Source organism: Stegodyphus dumicola, chromosome 3 (assembly GCF_044657685.1).
Source record: "Stegodyphus dumicola isolate Sdum_Otavi_A_Nest chromosome 3, ASM4465768v1".
NCBI lineage: Eukaryota > Metazoa > Arthropoda > Arachnida > Araneae > Eresidae > Stegodyphus > Stegodyphus dumicola.
The window spans coordinates 192331279-192352908 of NC_140770.1; the positions used below are offsets into that span (position 1 = coordinate 192331279).

At 31.7% G+C, this 21630-nt stretch overlaps 1 pseudogene across 1 annotated transcript in view; it reads right to left on the minus strand.

Annotated features, from left to right (window-relative positions):
• The window catches only part of LOC118192642 (allatostatin-A receptor pseudogene), a 201716-nt pseudogene extending 186553 nt beyond the window's left edge, over positions 1-15163 (minus strand). The window contains exon 1 of the transcript XR_015040385.1: positions 15062-15163. The product of XR_015040385.1 is annotated as an allatostatin-A receptor pseudogene, transcript variant X1 (transcript). The remainder of the gene's footprint in view (positions 1-15061) is intronic.
• Positions 15164-21630: the final 6467 nt, after the last annotated feature.

The window sequence follows — 21630 nt, forward strand, 5'->3', positions numbered from 1 at the left end:
TTAAATCTCTACAAGGTCCAAAAATGTTCATACTAAAAATCTCTACGAAACTTTATATAGTTCGCAAATAACAGTTTTTTGTCTATCAACGTTCATAATTCACAAGATCATAATCATTACGTAGACATGTAAGTCAAATTATATAGTTCGCAAATTGAAATTCTGAGCCTGTCAAAGTTCATAAACTAATAATATAAATCACATAATCACTATCATTATATAGACACCTAAGTCTAATAGAAAAGGTCTTTTGACATCAAAATCAGAATAGTCTTCAGTTAATTGGCAGGCACGTCCCATACGATTAATTCCATATGTCCATTGCACATGTGTATAACAAAAATCATATTGACCTGTAGTATATTTAAAGAAAGTAAACAATGAAGAATCTGCATGAATGTATGTATGATTCTCGGTGACCAGATAAAAGACCACTGGACGAAAGCGCAGGCCACAAAAGCCCGCTAAACAAACCTCACTGTAATAATTGCCCACCCGACAAGTACCCACATCGATGAAAGCGGACATTGATAAAATCCATACCGACAAAACCTTACACCGATGTATATGTTAAGTTGAAATTAATAATTTTTCCCAGTTACACAAAAAAGAATCATAAAAAAGATTAAATAAAAACTTAATTAACTATATTAAGTTAATAATAAATAATTGGAAAATAAATTATAGTAATGGGACATGGTACCTAGAGACATCAAATATTGAATAACGTAATTCTCCGCCCAAGTATGGGCACCTAGAAGCCCGAATTTTGAATTTTGAATTTGTTTTATTATCGATTTCATATTTTGTAAAATTTAACGACTTTTTGATTGACAAACTCAACGATTTAAAAGCGAGAAATGGCAAGACTGTACGGAAAAAACATTTTTATCCGCAGCGCCCGAGATTATCTGTCGAAAAAAGATATGCTGTTTTTAAATATTTTGTGAAATTGCTATTGGATTGAATTTTATGTGTTTTAAGTGAGAAAAAACATGATATTTAATAAATAAAGTAACACACTAAACATTAAGAAAAGTCCTTGTGCGCGTAATATAAAATATGAAAGTTTTTGGATTTTAATTTTCTCCTTTACTTTATTTCGTACTTTGTAGGAATTTAAAACCTCAGTGCTACAAAACCCACTTGACAAAGCGTATGATGTTTTAAGTTTCAAGTTCACCCAGGAAACCCGAGGACTTAAAGAAATTTCTTGCCCGGGTCCTAAATAAAATATTTTGTCCTCCATGCACCAGAGCATTGCCAGTTGACAAAGCATAAAATATTTAATTTTTTTTCAAACCTAATTTCTGTGGTATAAATTAACAAATCAAACCATCTAAAAGCAACAAAAGCAGTTATACATTGCAAGGAATAAATATCTGAAGTTCCAAAGAAAACTGGTTTTAAGAGAAGTTTGTTGTGTAATTTACAGAGAGTAAAATACTTACTATGCACAATTTATTTTAGCTGTATTTTTTAAAATGATAATATATTATCTTTTTTTAAAATAATTATTTTAGTTGTCTGCCCGCGAAGGCGACTAGTTTCTTAAATAAGCAACATTTATCTTCCTTTTGCATTTACAATGTTAAAAAAGATTAATTAATTAAAAATAAAAATTTAAAAAAAAATCTTAGAAATTTGTTATTACAGCCCCTGAAAACCATTTTATTCATAAAAATGTGGATCAAATGAAAAAAGAAAGCAGATCTCTCTTGTCATAGTTTGTAATAAATATGTCGAAAATGGCTTTCTTTGGCCATTAACTTTCTCACTTAGCGAACCATTAACCCAGGAGGCGGTCTCCTACCCCCCCCCCAAAGTCACCCTTCTCATTGACAACAAGACATGCAGTAGACATGGTTTCTAACTTAGAGAACAAGGGAAGCCGTGTTTACGCCATAACTGTTCGATTATTTCTCTTAGCCAGCCGCTGTGACAGAGGATTTCCCCCAGCTTACGTTTCCGACGATGTTTACCAATTCCTATCAAATTTACGAGGGAAGCAAAAAAGGAGATTTAAACGGAAGTTCTAGGCAAACGTAGGCACAACAGAATGTGAAATCCAGCCGTTTGCAATATATTATTTTTTTAGTGTTAAGCATTTCTGCGAAATAAAATGGATCTTCGGAGACAGTGAGCGACATTATAGAAAGCTAGAGTAGCGGTGATATATCGCTTTAATAGTTTTCACTTTAGTATGTAGTTACATAACTATTATTCTTATATATGGTGTTTTGAGCTGGACTGTTTTCTTAACCACATTTTATGTGAAAAAATAGTGCTCAGTTCACAAATACGCAAAACGTGTTCTTTCAGAAAATCTCAGAGTTAGATTTTCTCTGAGGATTTTCGTCTCTATGGATGCAAAATCTGATGTCTACACCACATGACGTCCTTGTACGGAATATTAAATTATACGCATTTTTTCATGCATTTCATTTAAACTCATTCAATTAAATCTACTTCGTCGATAGCGCATAAACCGCAATAGAATAAATGCACTCTTTAAAATTCACTATATTTGTATACTGTAGCGACACTCTGGCGTTAGGTTTACTTACCAGCGTTATATTTCGTTCATATTATAACTCAGAATGTACAAAATTTATATCATTTGAAGAATACTATAATAAAGCTTAAAGCTAGAACGATGTATAAAAGAAATTAAGGAAACAAAACAAAAAAGAAACAGTTTTTCACAGACGATTTAGTATTTCTCATTCAATTAATTCAGTTCTCACTTCGTGACAAGGCAAATATACATGAAAACTGTATTAAAAATTGCGAAGTAAATCTTAAACACTTATTTTCTCGAAAAAATTCCAAAATAATTAAGCATGATTTAATTCGCAATAATAAATGAAGGCGTTATCTTTGTTGTTGCGAAGCTTAGTCTCTCTAGATTGGCAACAAATCTACTATTCTGCTGTTTCAAATGTAAACAAGCAATGGCCGTCATGGCAAAAATTATTAGGCTTAGCGGCACTTAAACACCTTTTAAATTGTTGATAATTATAAAAATATTGCATACAGATTTACTAAAGGCATAAACACCTTAACCGGAAGATAAGAAAAGCATAATTTAATAATTTTTTAATGCAAAAAATGCACAATTTACAAACATATAAGAGTAAAGGAACTGACATCACCGAGCCGGGTAGCAGAGTGGATATAAAAATAAATATATTTATATACAATTGTGCGACCGATTGCAACCAAAATACGAGATGCACATCTACATGTTACAGCAGTCCTATATACAAAATTTCAATGTTCTGAGGCTACTCGTTTTTCAGTTATGCGAGATAAGTACGTATGTACGTACATACGTTGGTACAGACGCCACGAAAAATTCTCTTCAGAGTTCATTTTAAAGCAGTTTTATAATTTTTTTGGAGGAAAAGAATCTTTTATTCTGTCCTTAAGTACAGATGTCAAGCGAAAACATCGTTAAATTGCAGTCGATAGCGGTCAAATGGAGATTTTCATTGAAATATGATGCCTGAAACTTTTCGCGATTACAATACTTCCTTTTTACTTCGTACAAAGTAAAAAAAAAAGCGAAAAAAAAGGAAGTAAAAAAAAAGCGTCAGACAAAAAAAAGGAATTTATTGGTAGTTATTTAATTAAGAGTCATTTATCAGATGATATGTTTAGATGATAGCTTGTAGCTAAGAAATTCAATAACTCAGGGAAACACAATTTTTTTCCGAGAATTAACAAAGGCAGCATGATTTTAGATAAGTGAAGACGAAAAATATAAATCTACTTTGCAAATACTTTTAACAGTTTGAAATCAGTTCAACAAAAGATATAATTTTTTACTTCCCTTTGCGGGTAAATTTCTACATTCTGAATTATTTGTAAGGCAAACATGGAAGCAATTGTTGACTAATACCCTTACTTTATGCAGTTTGCCTTCTTTGTGTTGTCTCAATTATTTATCCACTGGTTAGTCATTCCGTATCTCAAACATTTTCAAACAGCAAGCAGCTTGAAGGTAAAAATGCCCCATAGAATATAACCATATAAAACCCATAGTTTTATGGGTTTCTATCGACGTTTACTGGCTTTTGTTGGTCTCTGTGGGTTTTTCTTACTAGTTTCAAAATGCCCCATAGAAACCAGTAAAACTTTCTACTGATACCTAGAGAATTTTTGTTGGTCCCTACTGATTTTTACTGTTTTTTATTGATCTCTGTGGGTTTTTCTTACTGGTATCAATTGACATCCATACGACCAACATCAATGTCAGAACTTTCTATTGGTTTGGATTGGTTTAAATTGACTTTTACTGGTTTTCTTACTGTTATCAATACAATAATAAATCTTCTGTTGGTTTATATGGGTTTATGCTAATTTTCTATCTGACGTTAATAGACTTGTAAAAAATAAAATTAATAGAATGAAAAGATCTTTTTATGACCATCAGAGTAACCTGGAAGCGCAGGTGGAGGTTTTAGAGAGGGTTTTTACTAAATACGCTTATTTATTTGATTTTAATTTTTTTTCGGAAACAATAACAGTAATCATATACAACACATACAACGAGGTCTCTCTAAGGCGACCAGCCGCAAAAAAATGCATATTTGCAAGTGGTCGCCTTAGAGAGGTGATGCTACATACCAATATACACTCACGTTCTCAGAAATAGGTTTATCTTTTAGAGGTAATCGTCTTAGGGAGGTTGCATCTACGAAATGAATCTCTCTAAGGCGGCCAGCCACACTTGCAGAATTTTCTTTGGGAATGGTCGCCTTACAGAGGGAATGTTCAATACCAAAAAATACTTATGTTTTCAGAAGTACTGGTTTCTTTCAGAGGCGGTCATCTTAGGTAGGTGGTTTTTGCTACGAGTTGGTTCTCTGAATACACACACATATGCACTTACATTTCTGATATTACAAATAAACACCGGTATCAACCAATATCTCTTTAACGCGGCCAAGTTCATTCACAGTCGTAAAACTATTTTCTCCGTGTTAACGCTGACCATGAGGGTAAAAATTTCCCTCCCTTCCCCGCTCTCAGAAGTTTCCCAAACATGCAATGTGGCGCCGTTCTGGTTAATATTGTGCGACGTTTGTGTTATGGTCTTCGTGGATGTAGTAATGCAATATATAATTTACTATTATTTACTATATTACAAATTTTCTATGTTTTACTGTTTAGAAATTAGTAATAAATAATAAAATACCAGCACTGACTATGAATGTGAAAGAAAGTACCACTAAAGCCATGCACGTGTAATCGTGTCTAATGTTTGAGAGAACTTTGCTGATATCTGACTAATTCTGAAATAGAGTTTCTGTGCGGGAAACTGATTTTCCATCTTTACTTTTATCCTAAAAAGCAATGTGCTGAAAGATTGAAAAGTGATAATTTCAGCCTTGATAATTTGGATCATTGTATTTACGCCAGATGCACAATAAATTTTTTGCATTCTACTGAAACTGTATTTTTTAAAATTTGTTTTTTTGATTAAAGTTTAGAAATACTTTTTAAAGCTTGTTCATGTAGATGCTTTATCATTTGAATATTATGTGTTGAATATTTAACGTGTTTATTATTTATTGAATGAGGTAGACAAGACATACAAGCTTAAGGAATCGTTTTTCCTCATTACTAAAATTATGTGAAAAGTTTTCACAGATTAACTGTGAAAATTTAAAAATTTAAAGCTGATTTTTGTTGTTTGACTTTTAAACTAATATGCGTGTTTTGGAGTTACCTCAAACGGAGTGAAAAAGTGCTTCGAAAATTTGGTTTAAACGCATGCAAAAGTTTATTGATCTTCATAGACACTTTGAAAAAGAATAAAATCAATTTCGATCATAATTGCCTTTTTTCATTATAGGGCCAAAAATATAAATAGCAGCCATCCTGTAATTGGTTTATATTAACATTTAATATCTTCATTTTTTTAAATACTAAAAATTTTACAAGCATATCAGAAGGCAGAACTACTAAGGATAGGCTAGTAATACTGGTTTTCAAATTAAAGGATAATTATAAAAGTAATGCTAACTGTACAAAGACTGATTAAAATTCCTGACAGGACCCAAGCTAATTATCTACCGGCTTGATAATGGTTTCTTCATACCACCTTGATAAATGGCATTCCAGTGCTGAAATGAAAGATGATGATTTTGACCGGCAAGACAATTAACTCGCTCCATGTTTAAAAATCAATTTAAAATTCTTTAGATAAGCTTTGGGAATACTCAGGTATTTGGAGACGTTTATCTGTAGTCTATAGGTACTTTACTTCTCGCCTAAATACTATCTTTCTCACAAACATAAGAAATTTTGATCATTTTCAGATGTAGAGCAATTTACGTTCAATAAAATTATATGCGCATATCCGAAACGTAAATTCGGATCCCTTTCTTAAATAATTTGTTCGCTTTCGACTTATTTGCGTATTCTGTTTTGGTATTCAATGGCCTATAATTACCATAAATATTCAGTAGAATTTTAGTCAGGCTTTGTATAATTGGCGTCTCGTCTCAGGATTTACAGATTCTCTTTAATTCTGAACACTTTGAGAAGTGTGTATTTATTCACTTTTCTATCATGAAATAAAAATTACGCATCAGAATAAGTTTAAATTACTTTAGAGCATAAAATGGACTAAAGTTGCTCAGATAGGAAATATTTTAATCTATTAAAAACAAAATATTTATGAAAAGAATGTGATTTTTTGAAGTTATTATCGCTTAGATCATAGAAATGAAGAGAAAAGTACTGAAGACTCAACTCAAAACTTTATTCTAACTGAATACGTCACCACTTGGCGAACGAGCTGGGTCATTCTAGAAAATGGAGAACATTCTCCAATAAATGGAACATAAACTAAATAAAGTAAGAGAAAGAAAAATTATACAAAACCAAATTTTATGTGACTTTCCTTTGACGAATTTCGAAATCATGACGTCCCGTTTCCGAATATGATGTTACCCACAGAGCCACGATGTACACGGCCGAAAGGAACAATTGTCGCTACAATATTATAAAAATTATCCTTAAATTCAGAAATGTCCGACTGAGATCGGAAGATGGGACTGAAACACTATCTAAAATAATTAGTTATATTCAGTCTCATAACACGTTAACAAGGAAATATAAAGTAACCTCAAATATTCCAAACCAAATCCTGTGTTCAATTTAATAACTAGTATGACACTGTATGCTAATCCATTTTTATGTATAAAACATCAGGTAACTCAGCTTTGAAATCAGGTAACACACATAAAGCTATACTAGCAACACATAATTATTCTTTGAAATATTTTTAACGAACAAATTTATGAAATGTAAAAATTACAACCATTCTATAAGTAAACGTATTGATGATAATATTTTCTATTATTTGTAATTTAAGAAATTTACTTTTGAATTGTATTAAAATACAGACATTTGCTGTAATAGTTTAATTTCTATAGTAAATAAACTTACTTCTTTTTTGTTTAAAAGACACATTTATTTTTGATTCCATGCTTCTGGAGTACATAATCCTAGGATGAGATACGTTTATAAGCCAACACTCTGTGTAATGAAAAGACATGATGAAGTCATACAATGATATGCGTATGTCCAGCTCTGTTTAATGAATATAAAACGCTACTGCTTTAAACAACAGTGGTTCCTTGAGATACGAATGCCCAACATACGAGTTTTTTGAGATACGAGCAGTCACTAGGTCCAGTTTTTGGCCAGAATTTCAAATCAAAATTTGAGCGTTGGTGACATCACAGTAGTTTGCGCGAGCAAGAGTCGCTAATCTAAACTTTTAAGGATTTAGACCTGAAGAGGAAGTGCTGGAGAAGATTGTGTATCTCGAAAAGTCGATGGGCCTGGAAGTGGATGAAGGGAGATATTAAAGAGCTTGTCACCGGACAATCCAAAGGACTGACGACGGAAGAGTTGATGGAACTACAGACAAACAGCAAATGGAATTTCTGTAAGAGATTGTAGAGGAGTCAGAAGGAGAAGAGGCTATCTCTTCAAGCGAGATAAAGGATGTGTTGGCAATGTGGAAAAGTGTTTCTGACTTTTTCGAAAAGAAGCACCCCGAAAATGTTGTAATTGTTGGTCGTGCAGCGACGCTATTGAATGACATTTTCTAAACTCATTTCAGAAACATTCTAAAAGAGAGAAAGAAAAAAGCTCTTGGGGCAGGTTTTCTATTGAAACTACCTTCGAATGAAAGTGACGGAAGATGGCAAAAAAGAAATGAACTGCTGTAGAAGAAAATAAAATTAAGCAAACATTAAAGAGTGGGGAATTTTAATACGTATGTCATACACTAATCTAATACGTATGCATCAGTTTATTTCTTTAAATTATATTTTAATAGGTTTTATTAAAAATTATAGTAGTAGGTTTTATTTTTTTATATATAAGATTTGTTCATTATAAATATATTTTTTTATGTTGAAAACATTTACTAAAAAAAAACAGGAAATGATTTTTTTTCGGGGGGGGGCTGGCATGAACTAATCACATTTAATTTTATTTCAATGGGAAAAACTGATTTGGAATATGAGAATTTTAATTTATGAGCTCGAACACGGAAAGAAGTAAACTCGTATCTCAAGGTACTACTGTATTAGCATTAATCTATAAAAATGCTGTGATATTTTATAGCTGTGAAAGGTTTTATGATACTGTGTATTTACATAAACTAGGAAAATTATTATAACATTCCTCCAAAGAGAACATAAAAAATACTTAAAGAAATCTAGCACTGTATAAGATATTGGACAATAGTTTTCAAACGAAAAGTAAGTATCTTATTAAATTTAAAAGTCAAGAAGAGAAAACTACAAACAGTTCATTTCATGATAATAATAACTCTTGGATGATTCAGGGCAAAGTAATTTTTATCCTGCTAAAAAAATTAATGAGCTTAATGAAAGGAAATGATACATGTATCATGAACATGTAAAATATTATTTTGATGTATGAATTAATAATGGAAATTATTAATTGGAAGGAGCAATGAGTGAATGCAAAGCATCGCACGAAAAGGAATAGTATAATCTCTGAAGTCATATTTGTCAGGCGAAGCAACAAAAAACGAACGGGTTTTATGATAATGCGTATTGTTATCATCGACTATAATTCGATAGTATTAAAAATTATTAATGATGACGAATGAAAAGTTTCTTATTTTCGTAAAGTTTAATTTTAAGGATTGGATTAATAAGTTCTGCATTATAAAATTTTCTCGCTATTTCTCATCAAACTATGAAAATAACTATTCAAGAAAAAGATCGTAAATATTAAAAGCACAGCTAAAATATTTAATTTTTTGAGCTCGGATTTGAAGTAAACTTCAATCGAATTAAATAAAAGATGCTGCAGCTTTGAGCGAGAAAAAATACTCTTCTTAAATTAAGACTTTTATGCAAACTTTTCGAAATCCGTAAGAGAGGCAGTTGGAAAGAATGCATTAAGTGTTAAATATGCGTTGAAAAAAATAGAGAATGGATATGCATTTTAAGTTAAGGGTACGTCACGTTCATAAACGGATGCTGCGCGTTAATAATATTTATTCAGTTGCATAAATAATTTAGATTGCTTAGTAAGTATTCTTTCATGTTCCTAAGAGGATTAGAAAATACTTTTTTCCGTTCATTTTCATTTCAAATTTCAGTCAGAATAAGTAATAAATTTATATACGATTTTTTGCAATAATAGCTTCCAACTTAGAACGTAACTAAACTATTTCAGCCAACATATTAGAACAAAGAACGCAAACTAATTAATTCTCTCCATACGAAAATGAAGAATGAAATAATGTATGCTTTACAAATTAGACATGAAAGAATATTTAAAAAAAAGGAAAAAAATCTGAAAGGTTTCAGATTTTAAATTGCTTCTAAAGGGGCACTTTTTCTAACATTTTGTGGGTCATCTTTAATTATTAAATATCATTTTCTTCGCACATAAACCATAAAATTCAGTTCAACAGCAATATAAAAAATAATTTTAAAATGAGCATATTTTTAGAATTTCCGATACACAGTCTCGCGCGCTGGAGATAAAAAAAGCTTTTTCTGTACAAAGTTGCCATAGTTCGCTCTGAAGTCCTTGAGCTTGTTAATCAAAAATTCGTTAAAGTTGTACAAAATAAGAAATCGATAATAAAACAAATTTCGAATTTGGGCTTCCAGATGCTCATATTCGCAGGAGGATTGCGTTATTCAAAATTTGATGGCTTTAGGTACCGTTGTTTTTATCTAAAACATACATACATTTATGCAGATTCTCCATTATTTTATTTCTTTAAATATAATACAAGGCGATAATATTTGGTGACAACTGTTCGAAAAAGGAAACAATGCTTGTAGTGAATCAACGCAAAATTCCAAAACGAAATTAATAATCCTTCTGGGCAAATTGCCCCTTTGATTTAATTATATTTGAAAGTTATATACAAAATAATAGAAAAACTATTATAGAATATATAAATATGTAATATTTTAAAATTTCTAATGTACAGTGCATTAGAAGTTTGTTTTTCTGCGCAGCTTAAGTAGTCATACAAGATGACCTATTCAGAATACTTCCATACTTCCTCTGTCTCTGCAGGACATGATATTCTAGACGTCATTTGCTAAAGGTACTAAATGTAGAAATTTGATAAAAGAGGTAAACTTTACAATTTTTTTTATGTAATTTCCTATCAGAGTGATAATCAGACTTTTGAGCTAAGGATGCCAAAATCTAGGAAAACCCTAGCGTAATTCTGGTGTTGTGCTAAATACAGACTATTCGTGACGTCGGTCTGCCAACAACGCACTCGAAAGCACCCAAGGTAAGCGCAGCTTGGTTTGGTTCGGCTTACTTTGGTTATGGTAAAGCTCTCGAGGCTGTTTGCCTAAGGGAAGCGATGCTTTCGTGAAGGGCTTTCTAAGGGTAATTGGCTTGCATACACATTACCCATGATAAGAAATGACCATCATACATGACCACGAAAATGCTTATGCAGCCCATTCGCCAGGATTCGAACCTTGGACCGAATTACCAGTGTTCAGAGACTTTACTACTCGGCCGCTGTTGTGCTTAGAGGTAGGCGCAGCACATATAGACAATTACGAAGTCGTTGCTTAAAACAAATATTTTTTCTATTTTGCAATTTTTTGTCTCCGTATAAGGCTCTGGAAATGAGTGATGAGTGTCAATTTAATGGATTTAGTGTCACATATGACACATGTGTCATAGGTTTGCCATAACTGTCCTGCCATTAAGCTAAGTTTAATTATATATTCAAATTAATTTAATAATGATGTGTATACTTCATTATTTGAGTAAGCTGTAACATCTCAGTTCTAATAATCCATTAAAAGTCGTAATAACTGCCTCTAAAATACTTCTAACGCAAAAAGGTATGGGAGACATAAAAGTAATTGCTACAGGGGTATGTAGTAACACGCAAGTTATTCAGTGTTTTTATATAAAAAGAAAGTGAATATTAGCATTTTCAACTAAATATGATTCTTAAAATGAGTCCTCTCACATAATGAGCCCGCTGAAGCGGGTAGCGAAAGGTTGCGTGAACATGTTTCATGTTAATGGCAATAAAATGTTTTCTTAAATTTTGATTTAGGGTTAAGTCGATCGTTTTGTAGGATACCTCTTAGTTCACTAAACAATTATTTTAATTTTGGTATCTTTTCTGAATTCTCTATTTTCCCTCGCATTTCCTTGCTAGGATGCAAATTAAGTAGGTGTAGAGAGTATTTAAACGGGTGAAACGAGACTGTTAGACAGAGCGTTATTTCGCTAGTGAACGCACGCTTGCTATTTTATCCTTAGTAGCGGCTACGTATTCTGACCGTCTAGGTAGTCCATCGCTGGTTTAGGTTGCTGAATCAGCCTGTTAGATTAAATTAAATTGTGTAGTCTAGCACTATCTCTTAACTTTTGCATTTGTTGTAAAATAATCATTTAAGTTTTCACCGAAAGTAGTCAGTGCTATTGTAAGCACGAAGTTTGTGCCTCACTGTTAAAGAGATAACTAAAAAAGGGTTAGCACCCTTTCCCAGTTGTAATTCACACCTGTGCGAGAATTCACTAGGTCGAACTTTGAGATTTAGACACATTTTATGATAGCAAAGAAAGTCAGATCTTATAGTTTTAAAATTCGAGTTTACCAATCTGTTTTGTATATATATTAAATTTTAAAATGCTGCTGTAACTTGTTTCTAAACGCAATAATTTTTTTTTAATAAATTAACAAAAATATCCCAAATCATACGATGAAGTAAGTCGTAGCGAAATCTCGGTAGGAATTCGTAACATGTTGCATTTTGCCACGAGATTTTAATTCATGCAGTTATATGTTCTACATTAAATGATTCTAAAAATTACTTCATTCTGTCTAGTTTTCTTTTCCAAAGTAAAAAAAAAAATATTTTTCCTCCTTAAATATTAGACTTCTTAAGACTTCTCCTCCTTCACTTGAAAAACAATCTAACAAAGCCCGATGCAGAATTATCTGCCATGCTAACTGACATGCCCGAATAAGCAGCATTGCAAACAGAATATTGAAAAAGAATAAATAATAAACCAAAACCAACGACAGAAAAATAAAGCAAAGAACTAGGGATAGAAAAGGTTAAAGAAAACATTCGAAAAAGAAAGCTAAGAGATAAAAAGGGTAAAAGAGAGGATTTTGAACGCAGGTTCTGAGATTTTGAAACAGAAAAGCGGTTTTATCTAATTTACAACAATGTCTACAGCAATCTCGATTAAGAAAAATGGGTGTAATTTGCTAATTGTGGGCAAATTTTAAACGTGTGAGAGGAAATAATCTATCATTTGTCTGCGTTAGCTGAAATTCGGATGAAGCCTGTTTGTTATGTTGATCGGTTTAATAATTTTATTTTATTTTAAACGCCTTGATATAATTCATTGTCACTCCACCAACTGATAATTCGAAATGTTTTTTCTCATTTAATTTTTCAAAAAAAGGACAACGAAAAAATATCTTTAACCAATGACGCGTTTATGTTACTATTTCTCCCACATGCGAGGCAAATTGTAAGAGATGAACACTTTTGAAAAAGTGTTTCTGGTGCTAAAATCAACAAATTTGCCTTTTTTATCTGATAAATTAATAGCAATGCAATTAAAGATGAAAACCTCATGTGGTCACCACACGACTTCCTTGTACGGCCTGTTCAATTATACACACTTTTCGTTCCATTTGATTTAACGTAGTTTTAATAAATTTTTAGTAATTTTTTGCATTTAATTGTATTTTCTATACAATTATTTTTCTTGAGTTTAATTAAAGTGAACTTTTATATATATTTAATCGTCTTTTTATAATGAATGTTGTTTGTATATAATTATTCTTATTCCTTTCTCACATTTGAAATTTTATTTTTACATTAACGTATTTTTGTACATTTAGTTTGTATATAATTGATAGTTCTTCACATCTTTGCATTTAATTACATTTTATGTATTTAATTTGTACATAATTATTTCTATTCTGTTAAATTTCGTTTGAATGCTTTCCTTTAAGTTTCCTTAACACTACAGCTATTTTATTACAGCGTTAAGTGTGTGTGTGTGCGTGATTATGGCAAAGCCTCGAGGGCTATCTGCCTAAGAGGAGGGATGCCTTCGTGGAGGACTTTCTAAGGGAAACTGGCTCGTATACACGTTACACATGGGGAAAACCACGAAAACGCCCATGCAGCCAGCCCGTTCGCGGGATTCGAACCTCGGACCGAACTACCAGTGTTCAGCGACTTTACCGCTCGGCCGCTGGTGGGCCATTACAGCGTTAAGTATTCGGCCTCTTCAAAAAGTTATGGAAAGCTTTTATAAAGCTATCCATAAATTTTTCTGTTCTAAATTTCTGGCATTATCGAGGTGCAGTTAATTGCAGTGGCGGCAATAGTCCTAAAACACATTCATTTTATTACCAGTAATTTATTAGAGATCATGAAATAGTGCTCTGTAGCAATCAATCATTGTTCTCCCCTATGAACTCCTTTTGTTACAAGTTCGAATTAAACAAGTAAAGATTTATTTATCAACTAAATTAAGAATCATATAACAATTCTTCTCATCAATTAGCAGCGCCTCTGCATGCGCGTTTCGCATGACAGCTTGCTGCGCACGGCGAGAATGAGTTTGAGATCCTGCCCCTGAAACCTCACTTTTATACTACTTGTAGAAGCCTTTTTAAAACATTTTTATACATAAATCAAAAACGTAAACATTGAGCTGAGCATGGCTTTTAATGGTGAAAGCTTTCATTTATAACGGGAAATCGTTTAAAACTTTCCCTTCAGTATATTAGAAATATCAAAGTATATTTTATCAAAAGAATGAAAAATCAGTACTCATTTTGGGATTGATACATACTAACTGTGTTAAATATCAGATAATGTACAAAATAAATCTATATATATATAACACGGAATGTTTTGAAATATTGAAATATATATTTTGTGACATTTAGTAATAAACTTTTAACATCGAAAGAAAATTAAGACACAAATACATATATCACAAAAGCACTTTTATAAAATATCGGCTTGATCTTTCAGCTTTAAGCGGTTATGAAAGACTTAAAATTCAATAAAAAAGAGCATCAGTATAACTTGAGATATGCTCTCGTTATGTAAACTGAAATAAATCCAGTATGCAATACATAGTTTAAGATCAAGGCATGCATTAAAACGTTAAATATCTTAAATAATTTTTAAAGTATTTTAATGAACAAATTTCTTTCGTTAGTTATATCAGCACAACAAAGAAAGCAGCATATATATAAATTTCGCTATTTGTTTTCAAAAACTGGACTTCGTAATTTTATACCAGAATTTTGTAAGATTAAGAAATACTTCCTGTTCAAGGAAAGAAGGTGAGTTTTGAATATAATATTCATTAATTTGCATTGGAGTTACCAATAATAAAACAGTATGCATAATGTAAAAGTTTTTATTCATGAGTATGGATAACTTCGAAGTTTTCATGTATGAAAACATAAATTTTTAACTTTTGGTAATGAGAAAACTGTTACCTTTCTGAAAGCACAAAATTCTCTAGGCGAACATTTCATGAAAAGTACTTTTACCACAAAATGACTTCAAATTAAGCACACTCTGTAAGAAATAAGAAATTTGAATTTAAAATTAAGGAATTTTATGTTGAAAACAAAAAACAAAATAATTTATAATAGACACAGATAGTATTTACCGCGTTATAACTAAATAATATTTAAACTCATATACCAGTGGAAGTGAGGCATATGGTCTATCTTCGATAGTAATTGTTTAATTGAAATTCCATCTATGTTTAATATTCGATTTATTTCCACTTCACAAACACCCAGAGACTAATGAGACTAGTCACATTTAATATTTAATATAATGATCAAATGATTCACACATCTTAATGTTCAATAACATTCAATATTTTCTGTAGCGTAACTTAAATGCTGCGTAGCTTAGAACAGTAATAAATTATCCCGATCACAACATTTAAAAAAAAGCGTCAGATAAATACAAACAAAGCAACAGAAAAAACTGTTAAATAATATCAGACGGGAAATGCTAACCTTAATAAGAATAGCAGCAGTAGTAAAATTAAAGAGTCAAGAATAAAGAATCACATATACGCAGTTAAAATTTAATTTTTCATCATGCAGCGATTCCGAAAAATAAGCATTGCCCTCGCCGGGATTCTAACACCTCTCGAATACGCGACACGAAGGCAAGCTAGAAGAAGGAAGAAAATACCTTATATAACCCCCCTTTTAAAGGGTGACTGGATTTAGGAGAACCACATACCAAATCCTGGTGGTGCCGAATTATTATCCACCACATTTTAGTTCGAGCGCTACTATAGAGTCGTTAGGTTTTTTTGAAGCAGGAGACAAGAAAAATAAGCAATGCCCTCGCCGGGACTCGAACCCGGACCTCTCAAATACGTTCCGAGTGTGCTACTTTACGCCATGAAGACAAGCTGGAAGGTAGGAGAAAATACCTTAAACCGAAACCCCTAGGAATTAAAATAATTAATTCGTTCTTGAACATACAGATAATACATACTGAATTTTAGCAACTATACCTTTTATGGAAAACACCAAAGAACTTATTACATCTAAGGGAAAAAATAGAAGTATTAAATAGATAAGAATAGACGGAAACTTAATTTAATTTTTCAATAACTGCACGAAAAGGGGCGAATGGGGTAAAGTGATGAGGAAATGGGAGGGAAGAGCTAAGAAATGATGAGGCAATTTCTTTCATTTTTTGTCTCTTGGAGCCAATAGATTGCTTGAGACTCATTGGGCTCCATTTCATTAAAAATTTGTCCCATGTGATTTGTTGTTGCCTATCTTTCAATTTTTGTTTTCTTAAGAGAGTATGGCATTGTCATTAAAAATGCATGTCCTGCACTTGTTACTGGTTCATCAGGGCGATATCGTTAAGCGAAAGCTTTGCAACATGCCTATCCTACAAAATTTCTCGAGTAAAGAAATAGGATTATCTTTTCTTTCTTTCTCTTCCTCCGAAGACATTTCTCTCACAATTGCTTTTCAATGATATTTTTGAAATGGTTAGTTTCTTCTCGTTGAGGTAGTTTATCGATCATTTCCAAGACCAAGCCTAGAAAAACGCTATCGTACTCAGCAAAAAAACGCCCTAAAGCACTCAAAGTCTCTGCCTGCAGTACTATCAGGTTATTTATCAGGTTATCAGGTACTCTTATCAGTGGTTAATGAGACTTAGGCTGCGGAAAATATTAAAATAATGTTTACTGAAGTATTTGAGTTTTAACTGTGCAACAAAGCTACCTCAAAAACTTCTGAAAATTATTTATTGCAAACTCGTTATCAAAGGTTTCGTTCATAACTCGTTATCAAAGGTGTCTTTTGTGAGGTTAATATGTTCGTGAACTGATTTTTTCTTACTGTGAGGCGTTCGTGATTCGAAGTTTCATTGTATGCGCATTTCAAAGTAAATATTTTCTTTATAGTTCAGTACGCATTTTATTTTCTCAGTTACTTACACCTTCATTAAGAATTACACATTATAAACTCCTCTCCACAAATGTGATATAAAATTTCTTTGTCGTTACATTCATGCAGAAAATTTTCCTAATTAAATTAAGAAATGTTTAAAAAATGCGGACATATTATATACAGTTCATCACATTACCTGAAGTTGCAGTAAACTAAAGCGCATAGAAGCAACTGGAATATGATGAAACCAGTTAAATTCTTGCACGCAAGTAGTAATTATCTAGAAAATATGCTTTGCGTTCACATAATCAAAACAAAGGGGATTTTTATCCACGTTTTTCCAAAAACTTCGAAATAAATCCGAAGAAATAAAGGATTGTGAAAAACTGAGCTTCAAACGTTTTTTCTATGAAGCGGGAATGGCGAAACATTAAACTCTTTTATTAAAACTACCTTCTGTTTAATATTTGATGAATTTTCTTTACTGCAAAATCGGGCTTAGGTTTGATGAATTTTCGATCAAACTGCCATAATATGACACTGTTTCCTAAATGTGAAGATGTATTTTTGATGAAGAAAGTATACAAAATAACCCTTATCAGATTAGATTAGATTAGATTAGCTTGTTTGTAATTGAACATAGCAAAGGTATAATTTCCTTGCTGAAACAAAGGTATAATTTCATTATGATTTTTTTATTATTAAGAGTTACAAGTCAAATAAAAGTGCAAAATTAATTATTCAGACAGAATTATGGATTAAAATAAGTGAACCCAAATGAGATTTCCAACTTTCCAATTAAAGAGACACGATAATTAATCATCCAAATAGTGCTTTAATGAATTAGTGAATACTGCTTAAAGCTACAAAGCGCCCTGAGAATAAAATGAATAGTAGGTTTATAAATTCTTCGAATCCTGCTTTATCTATTCTCGATTAAAATTCATATTTCCGCTAAATTCGGTGATATAGCATTTGGATTATATTTTAGGTACCTTTTCACGATAGGAAAGTTGCAGAAAAGAAATTTTCTAAGTAACATTTTTCCATAAGTCAGCAAATGAGTTTCGATCTTCTTTGAACGATTAAAGCTCTGTCTCTTTGTTCTTCTTTAAGACTCAGCAGATTTTTTTGCTTTTATTTCTAGACAGAGGTTACGTTGTGCGCCGTCTTAGAACTCAAAATTTCTTTGCTTTTCATAAGAGGGAATCACGTAGGAAAGGTTTAAGGATTTGGATATTCTATGAAGATTACATATGCATTTTGCTTTCGAAACGAACGTAGAAATCATTGAGTTTGATGCATCACATGATAATATAAAGCCGCTTATAAAACGTGAATAATCAAAAAGCGAAAATAATTAGGAAATATTAAACAGTTTTATTCATTTTCAAACATATTTTCATTTTATCAAACGTATTCTACGTATGGAATAGAGGTTTAATCTAAAAGAAACAGATGTAAATTGATTAATGCTTATAAATAGAAAAGTGTTTGTTTTTTCGAGAAGTATTTAGTACCGGTTTGTAGAATACGTCTCAAGTTTATGATCTTTTCCTTTTGTTTGGCTTTATAACATAAGCGTAATTGACGCCATTAGAACAATACACCTAATAATAAAGTAAATCAATCTTATTGTGTGCTTTAATAACTAAAAGCTGTTTACAACTGCGATCATTGTTATCACTGCGATTTCTGTTTTTGTGGAGATAAATCAAGAACCGTGTATTCGTTCCTCTGCTTTCGTTGGTAATTTGAAGAAAATTTATCATAAAATGTTTTGTGTCTGGTGACATCGGCATTCTGAGATGCGTTTGAGAAGAACCTGAAGAGCGATTTAATATCAATTGTGTTATAAAAGGGTCACACGTAGAACGCGTGTAATTTAATCTTGGAAATTTCTGATCTTATTCTTCTGGTACTGTTTTTCAGGTGTGCTATTAAATTCATTCTACTATAAAGCTTTGAAGGATCCTGTTTCACTTCGCTTAGACGAATCCTAAACTTAAGCTAATCAAGTATTTAATTTCAAGCAATTAAGCATTTATTTTGGTTGCTCAAATATTTATCCAAATATGAATTTAAATTTTAGCTAAGAGTAAAGAATCTACATAAGGTTGATTTAAATTTCAATTCTGTATTTTTGTGTTTATTTGATCGCAAACGCTATTGAGCTTAAATGCAAAAGTGTTGAATAATTTCCATGAAATACGTCTCTTTTGTGGACAAAAGAAAGCGAAAATTATACATATATACTAATCAGAGAAAATGCATGTTTTGAAATTAGTAACATATTTGGTTAAAGGTGATATTTCCATTTTCTTAATAATCATATTATTATAAATATATATAATGCAAATATTTATTTTGGTTTTTATGTACGTTTTTTATACATTTGATTTGTTATCAATTGCTTTTACATTATAAGCCATTAAAATTCCTACAACACAAATGCGGCATTTAACAAATTGTAAATTTGCATGAAAGGTATTAATGCTGGAATATGCAAATGATTGGGATTCTAGCTCATGCGTTCAAAGCAGGTAGGAGTAACGCCATCTATATAGTGTATAAATGGATCACACAGCGGGTTTCTCATTTCGAAATGATATACGGACGTTGGTTATTTGCGTAAAAATCATGTTATGCTTCGTGAAAGAAGAAGACACTCTTAATAGCATATTTCGGAATTGGAAAGGAGAGACAGGATTGTGTACTATTTGGACTGAGTTTACAATACATTCTACAATATTGCTGCTCGTATTGGGCGGGATCTCATGACTGTAAGACAAATATAGGGTCACTGGGTCCAGGAAGAGCATACTGAACGCTTAAGATGACAAACATATTGTCCTCTCAGCATTCCGGGATCGTACAGCCACATTACATATACTGTGTCAGGAGCTTGGCTCAGGTGCAGTTTCCGCATGGACAGTGCAATTATTATTTCTTTTATTTTCGCTAAATTACACCAGATTTCAGCACATGGTTTAATTGAGTTTCTTTTTAAATGAATAATTAAGAATTTCTTTTTTATCAACATATATGTAAAATTAAAAAAAATAGTAAAAAATTCCAATAAAAGGGAAGTTAAATCAGTCGCTGAAAGCAGCTGTAATTTAGTGGTAATAATTTCAAGTGAAATTAAAATTAAAAGCAAATTCAAGTATCATATCCAGATTGAACAACTTGGAATCAAATCCAAATTCGTACAAAAAAGAGTAAGCAATCACTGCAAGAAAATGATATGATTGCAAAAATATTTTAAATTAAATAACTTTGTGGTGATATAAAAAATTGGTTGATATTCCTTTCGATTTTAATTTTACCAAAAAGTAAAAAAATCATTCCGGTTACTAATTTTATGCTGTAATTGTTTACAATGTATTGTACGAATTTCGCTTTGTTTGGTTCTACTTCCATATTACAAATATGACATTGTTACGTGCTCACAGGCTCGTAATGGATTAAATGCCTATAGAACCAATGATAGCTTGATGAAATGTACATTTCCAAAAACATTTTACAATTCTGGAACAATTCAGACAAAGATATCCGTACTGCACTTCTAAGTATAACAGAGCAGGATCAGTACTTTCCACCTCAAACTACTAAGAACGTTGAGCACTTGAAACAAGTGGGACATAAAATAAAGCCCACTTCAAGAATTCAAAAGAATGAATCTATTTTATATACTATAATTTTACCATTACGAAGTAGTCTACTTATTTCGAAGGAGAAACATAGTTTCTTGTCCACTTGCTAAAAATTAATAATAATGATCTTAATAATGCAAGAAGATATACGGAAGTACAACTATAACATCTATTCTTCTTTAGGTTTTTAAAATCTATCTGCATTTAAACTTTAAAAAAAAAATATAAATTAAAAAAAAATCTGAAATCTTTCAGATTTTAGGTTACGCCCAAATGGCCGTTTTGTTAAATTCTTTAATGTCTGAGAAAATATGAAATAAATAATAAAACAAATTCCAAATTCTAAATTAGGTCTTATGATGCCCATATTGGGTGAAGGATTATGTTCAAAATTTGATGTCTCTAGGTACCATTGTTTTATCCCAATGCGAGAAAAATACACACATTTATGCAGATTCTTCATTATTTAATTTCTTTAAATATAATACAGTGCTGTAATATTTGATGGCAACAGTTAGAAATAGGAATCAACGCGAAATGCCAAAATGAAATTAGTAGATCTTCTGGGATTACGCCTTTCGCTCTAAAAAAAATCTGTAAGCTTTCAGATTTTTTTATTGCGCTCAAAGGGGCGTTATTTTCCCTTTACACATACATACACGTTTTAAGAGCATTTGGCCTAACGCCTCTTTGGGCTAAAAATATTTGCAAACAGCATATCTTTCCAGAATTTCCGACAGATAGTCTCGCTCGATGGAGATTAAAATATTTTCCCCCCTACAGTGTGTTGCCACTACTTGCTTTGAAATCGTTCATTTCCTTTTAAATCGTTAAAGTTTAAAAAAAAGTGAAATAGATTAAAAAAAAAAAACTCGAGATTCGGGCTTGTAGGTGCCTATCTTTGGGTGGAGGACTACATTATTCAAAATTTGATGGCTCTAGATACCGCCGTTTTTTCACAATGCG